The sequence below is a fragment of the Lygodium microphyllum genome, chromosome 20 (assembly GCF_053477565.2).
Source record: "Lygodium microphyllum isolate KBCC chromosome 20, Lygodium_microphyllum_v1.1.10, whole genome shotgun sequence".
NCBI lineage: Eukaryota > Viridiplantae > Streptophyta > Polypodiopsida > Schizaeales > Lygodiaceae > Lygodium > Lygodium microphyllum.
Window position 1 is genome coordinate 61,690,108 of NC_141154.1, and position 14,858 is coordinate 61,704,965.

The following is a 14,858-nucleotide window of genomic DNA, read 5'->3' on the forward strand; positions in this document are numbered from 1 at the left end:
TAAGTATAGATGTGTGGACCCATCTAACCACGCGGTCCATCATCAATGTCCGCATGTGTTGAGCTTGTCATCTCAACAAGATTGAATCCACTTTTTGGGTTTGCAACAGTAGTATGCCCTAAGCATATCTTCAATGAATTAATTGACTCATTCTATTTGACCATCAATTTGGGGATGGTAAGCTATACTGAAATAGATTTGAGTCCCAATAGCCTCAAAGATAGCCCTCCAGAAGTGTGATGTGAATAGAGAGTCATGATCACTAATGATTCTTCTGGGTAACCCATGCAGTTTGAATATTTCCTTGATGAATAATCTTGCGACGTCTGAAGCATTATAGTTTGTCTTGACAGGGATGATATGTGCGACCTTGGTGAGCATATCTACTACAACCATAATAGAGTTGTATCCTCCCTGAACTTGGGGTAGGCCAACAATGAAGTCCATACTAATGAACTCCCATTTCATTTGGGAAATGTCAAGTGGTTGCAATTTCCCAGGCATTTTGGCATGTTTTGCTTTAATGCGTTGACAAGACAAACATTCCGTGACATATTTGAGAACGTCACCCTTGAGCCTATCCCAATAATAGCTCTTTTTGACTGCATTAAGGGTCTTGGCATAACCAGGATGTCCTGAGAAAGGGGAGTCATGGGCTTCCCACAGTATCTTTTGCTTGAGAATTTGGCTTGTATGGATACATAATCTTGTCCTAAAGTAGACAAGCCCATTACTGTTAGAGAATTCTTGATACTTCATCTTTAGCTTCAGGTCTTGATCCTTGATGGGGATCTCCCTTAGCAATTTCTGATAGACGGGGTCATGATATGACTCTTCTTTAGCTAGCTCAAGAATCGGGTTGTTTGGCATTGATACCTTTGTGGCTAGAGATCTTGCTGTTGATGGATCTTGCAAAATAAGAGAATTTAGAAATGCCTTGCGATTGAGTGCATCGGCAACCACACTCTCTTTTCCAGGTCTATATTTGATTTCAAAATCATATTCTTCCAACACTTTGATCCATCGACGTTGCCTCATATTGAGCTCATTCTAAGCGAAAATCCATTAACAACATTTCAGGGAATATGGGAATTTCCCATAAGTTTGGGATATATGGTCAAATCTGTTGATTTGTGATAACTTGAAAACTATAACTCCAAATCAAGTGCTCTATAGCTCAATAGATTCCATTTTTCAAGCGCTTTCCAATGATAGGTCACATCATATGGTTTTGAGAAACTTATGGGCATGTTATCCGGGTGCCACCTTTCTAGTATTCAAAAAATGGGAATTGGGAGATTCCCAAACTCACTAATATTGTGTTCATTTAAGACTCTTGTGGTCCATCACTAAGGAAAATTTGTTACCTAGCAAGTAATGTCTCCAAATTTTGAGAGCATGGATGACAGCCAACAGCTCCAGGTCATGGGTAGCATAATTCCTTTCATGGCTCTTCAATTTCCTCGAAGAATATGCTACGGGATGACCTTCTTGCATAAGCACACATCCTAAAGCAAGTGTGCTAGCATCGGTTACCACTTCAAACTCCTTACTAAGATCAGGGAGTTTCAGGATGGGTGCTGATACTAAGCTTTGCTTTAGTTTATCAAAGATGGTCTGTTCGGTAGGTGACCATACAATTGGTACCTGCTTCTTTAGTAGATCAATCAGAGGTGTTGTAATCAAAGTATAATCTTTGATGAAAATCCTTTACCATCCTATCAACCCAAGAAAATTACATATTTCTTTGACAGAAGTTGGTGTTGGCCATTCCAAAACGTCTCTAACCTTAGCTGGATCTACTGAAATTCCTTCCACTGATACAATGAATCCCATATATTCAATCTGTCGCTTGAAAAATGTGCACTTATTCTTCTTGGCATAAATCTTGTGTGCTCTGATTGTTTCAAGAACAATGCAAAGCTGGGGTTCCTGATCTTTTTCCTGTTTAGAGTAGACTAGGGTATCGTCAAAGAAGACGAGTATGAAGTCATCAAGATAGGGCCTAAAGATATCCTACATCAACCTGTTGAAGGTAGTAGGAGCATTCTTCAGCCCGAATGACATCATTAGGAATTCAAAGTGTCCATACCTTGCTGAATGCACTCTTTGGGATATTATCTTCCTTGATCCTTATTTGATAATATCCAGATCTGAGATCTATCTTAGAAAAGATCTTCGCTCCTTGAAGACGGAGTAATTCATCTATTCTTGGAATGGGGTATTTATTTTTTATGGTTGATTGATTCAACCCTCTGTAGTGAATGCATAGATGAAGCGTTCCATCTTTCTTCTTTTGGAATAGCATTGGAGCTCCCCATGGTGAACTGCTAGGACGGATGTAGCCTTGGTCTAACAGTTGCTTGAGTTGCTCTTTTAGCTTGATAGCTTCTGGAATGGACATCTTATACGACCTCTTTGCGGCTGGTGCAGCTCGCGCTAGTTTGATTTCGTAGTTGACTTCCCTTTGAGGAGGAAGTTCTGTCAGATCTTTAGGAAATACATCTGCGTATTCCTTTAACCATGAAGGTTCTTCCCTAGATTTCTGATTCTGGTCTTGCTTATTCAATTTAATCAGATAGACAGGTAGATCCTTTCTAACTCCTTTTATTATACGTGTTGCTTTTTCTAGCTGTATTTTTGGCTTACCAACCTCTCCTCGAGTTGTGACTAGTTTCCCTTCATAATTTCGAAAGGAGACCTTGCCCTTCCCACAGTGGATGTGGGCATCATTGGGTATTAGCCAATCCATTCCGAGTAAACATTCATGGACACCTAGGTTCATTACCCTGAATCTCACTGAAGTTGGCTTCCCACCCAGTAGGAATTTCACCTTAGCAGTTTGCCTAGTACAAGAGACCTCACGACCATTTGCTAACTCCATAAGTAAAGTAGGTGTATCTATTGTGGCTATCCCTAATCTTTTTGCATAGAATGGTGAAATGAAGGAATGTGTACTGCCATAGTCAATCAGGGTTTTGAAGCTTTTACCTTCATAATCTGATGGAGTTTGAATCACTGAGAATTGGCGATTCAGGCCGTTCTTGTGAAGAGTGGCGTGAACCGTTTCCCTCTCAATGTTAGCATCCATAGATGGATGTTCTTCATCATCGAGCTCCTTGTTAGAAAGACTAGAGGTTCTCCCTCTGTCCATGTCGATGGTTCCTTGGCCATGAGCGGCTCTATTTTGACCTTAAAATTGCCCTTGGTGATGTCCTCTGTTAAGCTTGGGACACTACCTCTTGAAGTGTCCGGGCTCGTTGCAATGGAAGCAACATAGGTTGCGGTCATTACTTTGTGTAGGAACAAAGTTGTTGATAGCATTGGCCCTAGCTTTCTTTCTTTGGCCCTGATTCTGACCATGCGCTCTCTTAGTCTGAGCCCTAGTCATACCCTTATTCTGATCTCTATAAGGCCAAGTCCTATTGTTCCTTGGTTTGGCCTGCACTTCCTGTATTATTGGAGTAGCTCAAATGAGTGCATCTTGTAGGTCCATTGGGCGCATTGATTCCAATCGAGTGTTTATGGGTGGATTCAACCCAGCACAGAATTTTGACACCTGTTGTGTCATGTCCATTGGAGGTGTGTACTTTAAGAGTGAAACAAACTTTGAATCATATGCATCAAGGAATAGTCCTAGCTGCTTCAAGTCATAGAATTCATTCATCTTTTGTGTGCGGTAGGCAGGTGGCAGATACCTCCCTCCCATAGCTTTCTTAAGCTTCTCCCAAGTGATTGTTCCCTCCAAGATTGCTTGGTCTCTGCACCATTGTTTCCACCAAAGTCTCGCTTCGCCTGTAAGCTTAAGTTTGGCGAGCATGGCTTGGTTAGCAGGTGCAGTTCCTGCTACCTCAAAATATTTCTCCATGGACTCAATCCAGATCTTGGAATCGGCTTGAACAGTCCTTCCCTTACCACCAAACTCGGGTGGCTTAATTTGTTTGAGAAGCAACTTCTTCAATTGAACCACAACTGTACTTAGTGGAGGAGTCGGACTTGGGACCTGCGCTTGGGGTTGCGTCTGGACAATAAGATTTTTTATGTTAGCAACTTATCAAACGTTTCCCATATTACATTAATACGACTAGCACAGCTTTTAGCCAAGTTATTTAATTACTTAACACCTTAGCTAACATTTACAATCAAGATAGACAATAGTAAAAAGTCTTCTTCATTCATGAGGGCATAACCCTTTGAGTATATTTATTTTGGGTAAGTAGGACAAGCTGATTTGATACATCAGTTTGGGAAAAATAGGATTGTGTTACAATCAGCTACGGGGACGGAATAATAATATGAAGTGGGATCATGGATTTTAAGGAAAAGATAAGTCATAGGAAGTCGGGGGTATCCCTTCCTTTGATACCCGTTCTTCTCATAGTGCCCTAACACTTTGATCCTATCGGTAGAGATCACCCGAGTCACTTCTTCATAAACATACTTGTTCTGCTCGACTTGTCAACTGCTGCCAACATGCAAAGTTGCATTTTCGTGAGCTTCGACAAAGATGAACAGCTTCACGATCTTTAAATCCTCTATCTACTTGATTCTCTTCAAGTTGGTGTGAAGGTACGTGAGTCGGTGGGCTACTATGTAGTATATTCCTGATTCTCCCGTCCATCTCCAATCCGCATAGAGGGGTGAAGAATTATAGATGCGGTCAAGAATATTCATCATGCCTAGCCTCTGATGATACTCCGAAGCACGCATTGTAGTCATGAACATGACTTGGAACACCAAGAACTTGCTCCATGTTTCGTGACTCTACAACCCAGCATCCATAAGTGAGTAAAGAAATGTTTTCAGCAGAAAACACTGCTCTATTCCACTCACCTTCCCCTGACTGTCCCCTTATTCCCTTTATTTTCCTCCATTAAGTTCCCTTGTAATCTTTGAATCTCGTTGGTTTTCTCTGATACCAATTGTAACGTGTCCACTCGTCTACTTGTGGGACATGTCTTAGCAGCCCATTGGGAGAAGGGTCTAGAAAGCTCCATCTAGCACTCACAAGGAATGACACAGGGTTTGTGATCTAGGTCTTCCCGAGTCTACCTTGAGTTGAAGTGTGTGGTCGTTCCCACTTAGGATCGACCTGAGGTCAGGGTTCCTTTCCCATCAGCAAGGTCTCTAGGAAGAAGCTAGCGTCGAGCTCCAGATCAACCACTTTGCGTAGGAACAACAAAGTCGAAGCGGATTCATGCTGCACTTGGCTCATGGAGAATGGGAAATAAGAGGGATGCGAAGTTCAATCCCTCTGCCACAAGGCATAGTCCCATTCCTTTCCCCTAAAATAGCGTAAATCGTGATTCTATATTTACCGATACTAGGTCTTCATAGTCTCGTTGTCTCGTCTTTTGAGAAAAGTTCCCGGCTAACCGGGACCACCCTTCCATAGGATGGAGCTAAGTCCTGTCCACCGCACTTTCCTCAATTTTCTTTAGTTATCTAATTACCTACCACATTACGTTTGACATGCAAAAGCAGCTTTCTTAATTAATCAAATTAATCATGGGTTCCTTTATGCAACTTAGCTACTGACACAAAAACAATGTCAAGCAAGTTCCTTTTTCTCCAATATCTATTCTTTATTTATCATAATTCCAGATTACATCCAATATCATGCCCGAAGGCTACCCCAAAAATCTACAAGATTGTTGCTCCAAGTTCCACCCGTTTACTAGTACACGGGCCTCAAGATCCCATCTCAAGTCACGTCGGCCTCTTGTGTGGTATCCGGAGGCAAGGGATTCACAGCCAGAGCCTCCCCTGGCACCCAAGCGTCCTCTCGCTCCAAGCAGCACCCACAGAGAGACCTCTCGTGGTGGGTTAGGTCCATATACCCGGTGCGGCTAGCAACCCCCTTGGATAAGGCCAAGCAGATAGTCAGAGGTAACTGTTCATGCCTCTCCCTCGAGGCTTTTAACCTGAAGTATTAAGTGTTTTTTTCTTGAATTAGTTCCTTGAGAAAAGGAGATCAAATAATGTACCTAAGCATACAATCACAAAAATTTTGGAGGCCGTCTGTACGACCAAGTGCTAAGCTGTGATTCCTTTTTCTTGGATGCTCCCAGCATCCGATAGCGCACCTTTTTCCCGGATGCTCCCAGCATCCAATCCTGGATCGTTTGCAACTTGTGGCAAGATTCCAATAATCTCAAACAAGATCATGCAAGCAAAATCTCTTACTAAGTTAACTTATTTTGACTTGCTCTTTCTCTTGGGTTTTACCTTATGGTATCTGAACCCTAACCCAAAGCATTAAATGGTCAATCAAGGCAACAGACATGCCTTTATTCGCAACCTGATCAAGGGTCTTTTATTCTTCCAATCCTAAACAAGATCAATTAATACATTTGGCAACACAAGATTCCTCATCTAGGCCTTCAGAATACAATCTAGATGCATGCGCCCCTTCCATCTCATTTAGTGTGGTACTATGCAGAGTTTTCCAATCAACCTTACCCATCATGCACATGGTGCGTTTAGTATATTTGTACATCCTAAACGACCTTTAATTCTCTTCATACATGGCAATGAATACTTATTCCTAATGCACGGGATCACATGTGACTTGCATATATGAAAGTCTAGGTTTCTATCTTTCGGTGCAAATGCATCTTACGAACGGAAACTAACATTTCATGTGTTTCTTTTAATCACGATTGTGAAGCATGAATTCTAAATGACTATTCATGCACTAAACTGGTTTAAGAGCTATTATTTTATGTGAAATAATGCAAAAATCTTATCATTTTATGTGTAAAAGCTATCATTTCATGCATATAAACTTATGCGAACTCCATACTCTTACCATTTCAAGCATATAAACTTATGTGAACTCCATACTCTACCATTTCATGCATGCAACCTAGTGCTTAGAGTAAACAAAAATCCTAAGACTCGTCCTTCTTCCATGCACGTAGCTAACGCCTTCATTTCTTCCACGAGAAATAATAGAGAATTAATTATAAAGCTTGGGATATCTAAAGAACTTGGGTTTGATTTGTGATCGTAGGGGCATTTGCAGCGTTGGTCGCTCCGCTTACGTCTCCCGCATTACCAATATCAATGGTAGCTTTAGCACCTACGCTTACCACGACTTTCTTTTTGGGAGCCATTTGCTACGTGGAGTTTGGATAGTCTAGACCTTAACGCCCTTCAAGAAGATAAGCTTGGGTAGGAAAGGTCGTGAGAAGGAGTCCTTCGCGGAGGGGGTGGCTTTGATAAAGATGGCTTCATGAACACGGCTCCTTGGCACGGCCCTTGACACCTTCTCTACCCACCAACTCTGAGTCCCTCTCTTTCTCTCTCTCTCTCTCTCTCTCTCTTCTTCTTCTTCTTCTTTTTCTCTTTTTCTCTCTCTCTCTCCTCTTCCTCTTCTACTTCTTTCTCTCTTCTTCTCCTTCTTCTCTTCTTCTTCTCCTTCTCTCCTCTCTCTCTCTCCTTCTCTCTTCTCTCTTCTCTCCCTCTCCTCTTCCTCTTCTACTTCTTTTGTCTTTTTCCTGCTCTCTCTCCCTCCTCTTCTTCTCACCCTCTCCTTTTTCTCTTCTCTCCTATCTCTCTCCTTGTTTCTTCTCTCCCTCTCCTCTTCCTCTTCTATTTCTTTTGTCTTCTTCTCTCTCTCCCTCCTTCTCTTCTTCTCACCCTTTCCTCTTCCTCTTCTACTTCTTTTGTTTTCTTCTCATTGTGCGAGTAGAGCTTGCCACACCTCCCATGCTAGTTGAGGCATTATTTCAGATAGTCTACTTCCTACACAGATTTCAGGATATGGACAGAGATCGCATTGCATACAGAGCATATATGGCATCTCAGGAGATGGCTGGAGTGGGGGATACCAGATCATGGTATGCACAGACTAGATCTTGGTTTGACAGACATGGGTTGGACATTGATAGACTCCCACCTCTTATATATGATACTCAGGCTCCCACTTACACCCTCTCTCTCTCTGAGAGGAACAGAGTCATCAGACAAGAGATATGGCATATTTATATACAGAGGACATGGGTCAGTCGTGCACAACCATTGCCATCGAAGATGGCACATTATTATACACAGTTCTTGAGCATATCAGAGCAGGGATTCATAGAGATTCCAAGATATATGCTGATCTATATGCCACATCGATTGAGAGCTCTTATTGGACAGCTCAGGGTATCATCACATCAGCTTATGATTGAGAGTGGCAGAGCCAGTGGCATCCCACGGGAGGAGAGGATATGCCCCCTTTGCAGATCAGAGGTGGAGAGTGAGGAGCATTTTGTTCTCAGATGCCCGGCATACTCAGAGTTGAGATCTAGATACACATTGAGCAGCTCACTTCAGGGATGTATGACTGATATGGATCAGAGATCATTTGGCCGTTTTTTTGGAGAGGCATGGCACATCAGAGAGTAGAGCACACAGCGGGTCCCAGTCAGAGAGGGGCCCACCCAGACAACTATTACACAGTTCTTTCAGACAGACAGAGTGAGAGCTATTGTACCAGCCTCCAACCAGACCTCTAGGCTCACACTACAACAGGCTGAGGACCGGCGTACCCGACGCCGCACGAGGATCTGTGAGTTTCGGACCCCACAGCCACACCGACAGGAGATTTGGAGGATTCTTGATCTACATCGATAGTAGACTAAGATCCGACGACACTCGACACATTGGACCTCAGACCTCCAGTTTGCTCTTTCTCCACCGCCGATGTACCACATCTTGCATCCAGGAGGGATCACCTGCTATTAGTGACTTCGACGACTGCTACTACATCCTAGGATAGTATATCTCCGTGCATATATTACATATACACAACGCACCACTTTATCACAGCCGATAGTTGTTTCCCTATCACAGCTGACATTTATTCCCCTTTTGTAGCCATTATTTGGAGTACCAGAGCTACATACGCACATACACATACATGACACTTATCACACTCACAGCACCGTATTTTCAGTTTCCAGTTTTTAGCTTTTCATTCAACACTTTTATTTTGGATTGCTGGACCTCATCAGTTGTATCACAGTTTGTCTCATAGGCCAGTTTTGGTCTTTAGAAGAAGTTAATATAACTTTCTTTCTTTCTTTCTTTCTCTCCCTCCTTCTCTTCTCTTCACCCTTTCCTCTTCCTCTTCTACTTCTTTTTCTCTTCTTCTCCTTCTTCTCTTCTTCTTTTTCTTCTTCTTCTTCCCTCTTCTCTCTCTCTCTCCTTCTACCTCTTCTTCTTCTTCTTCTTCTTCTTCTTCTTCTTCTTCTTCTTCTTCTTCTTCTTCTTCTTCTTCTTCTTCTTCTTCTTCTTCTCTCTTCTCTCTCTCTCTCTCCCTCTCCTTCTCTCCTTCTGTTCACCGAGGGGGACAGAGCTACATGGCGATGAGGAGGGGGGAGGTTTCAGCCAAAAGGCCTAGGGGGCACTGCTGGTCGCCTGACAAGCGAGGAGGGGGGAGGTTTCAGTCGAAAGCCCCAGCAGGAGGGGGCACTGCTAGCCGCCTGATGAACGAGGAGGGGGGAGGCATATTGACGAAAGCATAGGGGGGCGCTATTGTTTAACATAGGGAGGGGGGAGAGCCTCCCCTTTTAAAGGAGGGCGAGGAGGTGGGTGGCATAGCTACCACCCCTCCCACCTGGGGGCTGCATGCCCCCTTAACATCCACATCACTCCCTCTCTCTCTCTCCCTGACGTGCTGTCGGTGGGGAGAGAGAGGGGGGTAAAAGAATTTGCCTTAAAGTTCAAAAAAATTTTTCATTAAAAGGGGGGGAGAGTTCCTATGGGGGGAAGGCATGGGGGGGGAAGCACAGCATATTACATAGTGGTATGGAGCGTCACTTGATGGATTGGTCATATACGGTTGAGGTGGTCTAGGTATGCCCATAGGGTTTATCTCCATCCTAGGAATGGTTTGCTTGGTGTCATTGGGTCATGGGAGAGCCAATGGAGTTCCCCTTTAGAAGAATTTTGGTGGCCTATTTGCTAGGTAGGGTTGATTGTAGGTTTGCGAGTATGGGAGTCTCCATGGCAGTCTACAATGTATGGCAGCCTACCAAAATTGGCACAAGGTCGGGACCGAGGTGGTTTCTGCCACAATACACACATTGGACATGAGGGCGTGTTGGTTGTCTCATCATCTCTTGTAATCTAGCTAGCTCCATCTTCATCTCTGCTAGCTGTTGGGTTGAGTCAGTATCCTTTTCTTTATCCTGAGTACTTGGGTCTGATGCCGTAGAAACTCTCTCAAAATTCTTGGAGGTAGTTTCCTCTTGATTCGAGCTCCTGGAGCATCTCTTCTTGATCTAGTTGTCCACTCTAATGGTCTCTTCAAAGACCCTAGCCAACGTGTCTCGATGTAAGCTCAAGTTGCATGTCAAGGCCTTGTAGAGGTCTTCACTTCATATTCCATTAATGAATACTGTGGACACCACTCTTTTGGTTGGTCGCTCCTTAATTGGAAGAGACTCCTCACGTGGGTTAGGTAATCTCAGATATCTTCCTAATCCCTTTGCTTGGCATTCATCAACCGCATTAGTAGGTTATTGCAGTATCTTGGTTCGAAAAATCTCTTAATGAAGAGATTTTTAAGGCTATTGAAGTTGACTTGCTCAGCAAAATCTAGACTTGTGTACCAAGTTTGTCCTTACTATGCCTGGCTTCTCTATTGCGCTTTCAGCTTGGTCCTATGCTTAGGATTTCAATCACCCAGCTATGTCTCAAGGTCCTTTCCTACTAGTCGATTCTTTCAGGTTATTATGTCTAGGTGAGTTCCTTGTCAATTACAAGCAATTCTCAATTCACAATCACACCATGTCTGTGTGTACTCTTTTCCATGCATTGTGCGCAATCGATCTTTTAGCTTTTCTTAAGTGTACTTCAAGTGCTGAAAAATAGTATGAGTGTGAAGACAAGATGACTATTCAACTTCTGCACTCCCACTTGTGTTCATGGCTTGAATGGGCTCTAAGCTAGGCTCCTAGCCTTTCTTATTGCTTGCTAGGGTCTCCGCCATTGGGGTTTGCTGGTCAGCCTACGGCTCTAAGCATGTTGAATTTTTTGCTAAGTGCATCCTCATTGTTCCTGGTGGTTTAGCTACAATTTCTAGGTCTAAAAGTGCAGGTAAGGCATTTGATGAATTCTCCTGGTGTGGGGTTGCGCTCTATGTCATCCGGGATGTGTCAGATTCCAAAATTTTTCTATCAATGTGTGTCTGATTGTGCAAGGTCCGATTTCGAAAATTAGATATCCAATTTACCAATGGTATGATTGTTCTAATTCAGGTATGTCCAATTGTAAAAATTGGATGGGGTGTGTCGGATCATAGCGCAATCGGACAAGGAAGTTGGTCTAATTTGGATGTGTTTGATTTCTAGGATTGGATGGGTCCAGCATTTGATCTCGACTAGGTGCACTGAGTCGAATTTCTAGGATTGGATGAGTCAAGCATCCCATCGGCTAGGCGTAGTGAGTCTGATTCTCCCCTGTCCAATTCTCAGAACTGGATAGGATGAGGTGGTTCAAGTGGTGATGTTGTTGAGATTATAGGCATATGAACCCTCCTTATACAGGAGTGGATTGGGGCAAGAAGGTGTTTTAGTTGAGGCTATATAAATAGCCCAAGGGTCTACATCAACTTTAGAGTGAGAGTGACCTAGTTGTACTTTCATAAGCAACTGAATAAACAAGACTTGTTCTTATACTTGTGTACTCTTCTCTCCCTCTTATGCACACTCTCTAGCTTCCACTCTGATTTTGCACATGGTATTAGAGCCATCTCTAATCCTTCAACTTCCCTCAACCTCTCTATACACATCAGTGCACAAGAATAAATCTTGTCCTCTCATTTACCCTTATTTCCACCACAGCCATCTTGACCCACCTTTGTTGGAGGACCTAGGGAGAGCAAAGTTTGCGTACGCCCAAAGAAGAGTTCCCTATCCTTAGGAGATTGCAAGAAGCTAAGTCCAAGGTATTGTGGACCATACACGATCGTCAAGTGCCTAGGACCCAATGCTTATAGACTGCAACTCCCTGAGAACCTAAAGGTTCATAATGTACTCCATATCAGCCTACTGAAGAAATATGTACCTAATCCTAGCCATGTACTTGATGACCAACAAGTTGTAATGCCTAGCCAAGGAGTCCTTGAGCTACGGCCTGACAGGATTTTAGATGTTAGGGAGAGACAATTGAGATCCAGAACCTTGAGAGAATGCCTCGTCCAGTGGAAAGATTATCCCAAGGAGGATGCCACTTGGATGGAGGAAAGCACTCTCAACCAACAATACCCCTAGTTCTTCTCGAGATGAGGACATCTCGATTCCTCCAAGGGGGAGAGAATGCAATATTTCCACTAAAAAATATTAATAAACCCGACTCCCCGCACGCTGCAAGAAACTCATGCAAGGTTATCTTCCACATTGTATTTACCAGCACTCAATCCGTACCCCGCACTCGCAAAAATGAGGCCTCCGCATTGTGAAATCGAGACCAGGGGTCTAAGTTTGCATAACTGTGGGGAAACACCCTCTTACGAGGGGGAAAACTAGATAATATTAATGCAAATTTTTTTATTATTATCCCTTTCCCCCAACCGATGCATGGCTAGAGGAGAGGGAGGTGGGGAGGGATGGAATAGGTGAGAGATATGTGTTGCATGGGGGGGGGGGGGGGGGAACCATGCACAGCCCACGTAGTGGAGCTTCTCTCCCCCCCACTTAAACCTATATAAGAACTCCACTTAGTGGGGGGATTGGGAAACAAGGGAAGGGTGCATGGAGAAAGAAAGGAAATGTTGTTGTCAGCGCCGTGACTTGGAGAGAGGAGGAGGACTACCGCTGTCATGCTATAGCCACCATAGCTATCGCCCTACTACGTCCAACGCCGACTGCCACCCTTGTTCCTCGCCAATAGCGCCATCATTTGCTGCCGTTTCCCCCCATCAATCCTTTTTCCTAACCATAGCGGCCTTCCACGTGGTCCTGGGCAATCAGAAGCTTCTTAGAAGCTTCTCTAAGAAGCTTCTAGAGGATAAGGATTTGAGCCTTGTTCCTAGCACCCTTCTTGGGTTTAAAAACCGAGCCCATAGAGCTCCTTCCCATAAGCTTGTTTGTAAAAGCCCAATTCCGGCCACAAGCCTGTTCATAAAAGCCCATTTCCCACAATCCTTTTTCGTAAAAGCCCCATTTTGGCAAACCTTCTCTTAAAGCCTCCATTCCAATAGCCTTTTTCGAAAGGCTCCATTCCTGTAGCTCCATTCGTAAAAGCCCCATTCCCACAAACAAAGCTCCAACCCCACAGGCCCTCCCGTAAGCCCAAATCTCACAAGCCCGGTATTTTCAAAGATCCGCATTTCGATGAAGATATCTCCTGCATACGAGAGAGAAGGGCAAGATCTTGAGGCTGCTCACCAAGGCTGAGGAAATTCACCGATCACGTAAGGGTAAAGGCAAACCCGAAGTTCGTAATCACGCCTACGATGGCCCCCAAGAAGTCGCAAGGCGTGCCTGCTGGAGGTTCTTCTTCTAACATTCACATGGACATCTCCCCGAGCCCACAAGCCCAGGTTTTAGGATTTTGATTCTACGCAAAAGTAATGCATTAAGTACGATAACTTTCATGAAATAGGATGCACCTATGCATGTTCGAATTCACCTAGCCTAGTTACAATCCAATTGAGGAAAATTTGCCTATTTGATCCATTACTAGAATTAGTTCATGACATGCAATTGGGTTATTGACATTTTCAATATAATGAACGCAAATTATCTATCCATCTTATGACCTTAGTAGCATGTTGCCTTGTCATGCATTTCAAAGTGACGAGCCTAAAACGCCTATTGCCTATCATTATAAGGTTGAAATTATTAAGTGCACCTTTGACTAGACATGGAAAGATTAAGCGTATGTCGCATTTTTAGGCAATATCTTCATTGTAATGATTCATTAGGGAAAGTCGTTAACACCTGTAGGAAATAGCAGAGCATGGAAATGATTCTATAAACTTGCATGTGGCATGTGCTTGTAAAATGGAATAGGTTAACTCTAGCTTTAATTGGCATGAACTTCATTTAACTATGTTGTAGTTAGAAAAGGGTTGCATGTTGCACATTCGTCGTGTGTAAAATTCATTCGTCAAGAGTTGCATTTAGGGGAAGGTTGCATGGTTTATTAAAGCATGAAATTCTAAAGCTTAGAAAAAGAGTTGTAGGCATGATTCTTGAATGTAAGTCCTAGTAGGTTCTATGAAAGTTATTCTGCAAATTATCTTGTGTTTTGATTTTAACAAGAAAGGATAGGGTTATTGCGAATCTAGTGGTACATAGAAGCAATGAATCACGTGTTTATGTGTATTATGACATGTTGCAACAAGTTTTCTCTTTTAGATCAAGTTTATCATCTCTAGGAATGGCTCATTCTTGTCGCAAGACAAGTAGGTCAAATTATCTAAATCATCTAACCCACAAGGGATTCGTATAGGCATGGTTCAATCGATACAATAAATACCCCAAGTGCTAATTAGGGTTTAGCACATTAAGGATTTGGCCTAGTTTTGCACTTGATGCCAAGACGGAACCCTCATACCCAAAGGTCCTACCCACATTCACGGAATGTAGGGTCAATTGGATGCTCATGCAAATAACGATCTTGGGTTTCTACCCTAAGGATCATTTGTTCAAATGCTAAAACTCGGATTGAGTTGGAATCCCTAGGACCGTCAGCCTAGTGCAATTAGGATTGGGTGGGGTAAGAAGACACCCTAAACCCTACTTCTTGTCTAATCATAATTCCTTGACAAGAAAATTCCATTCAATGGGTGAAATGATCCCTTGAAATAGATGCGACACTTGTGCAACAAGTAGCAACATCGCATGGCCTTATGG

General features: G+C 43.2%; 1 pseudogene; it reads left to right on the plus strand.

Annotated features, from left to right (window-relative positions):
- Positions 1–7,680: 7,680 nt before the first annotated feature.
- On the plus strand, positions 7,681–8,625 carry LOC148018949 (uncharacterized; annotated as a pseudogene).
- The last annotated feature ends 6,233 nt before the right edge of the window (positions 8,626–14,858 follow it).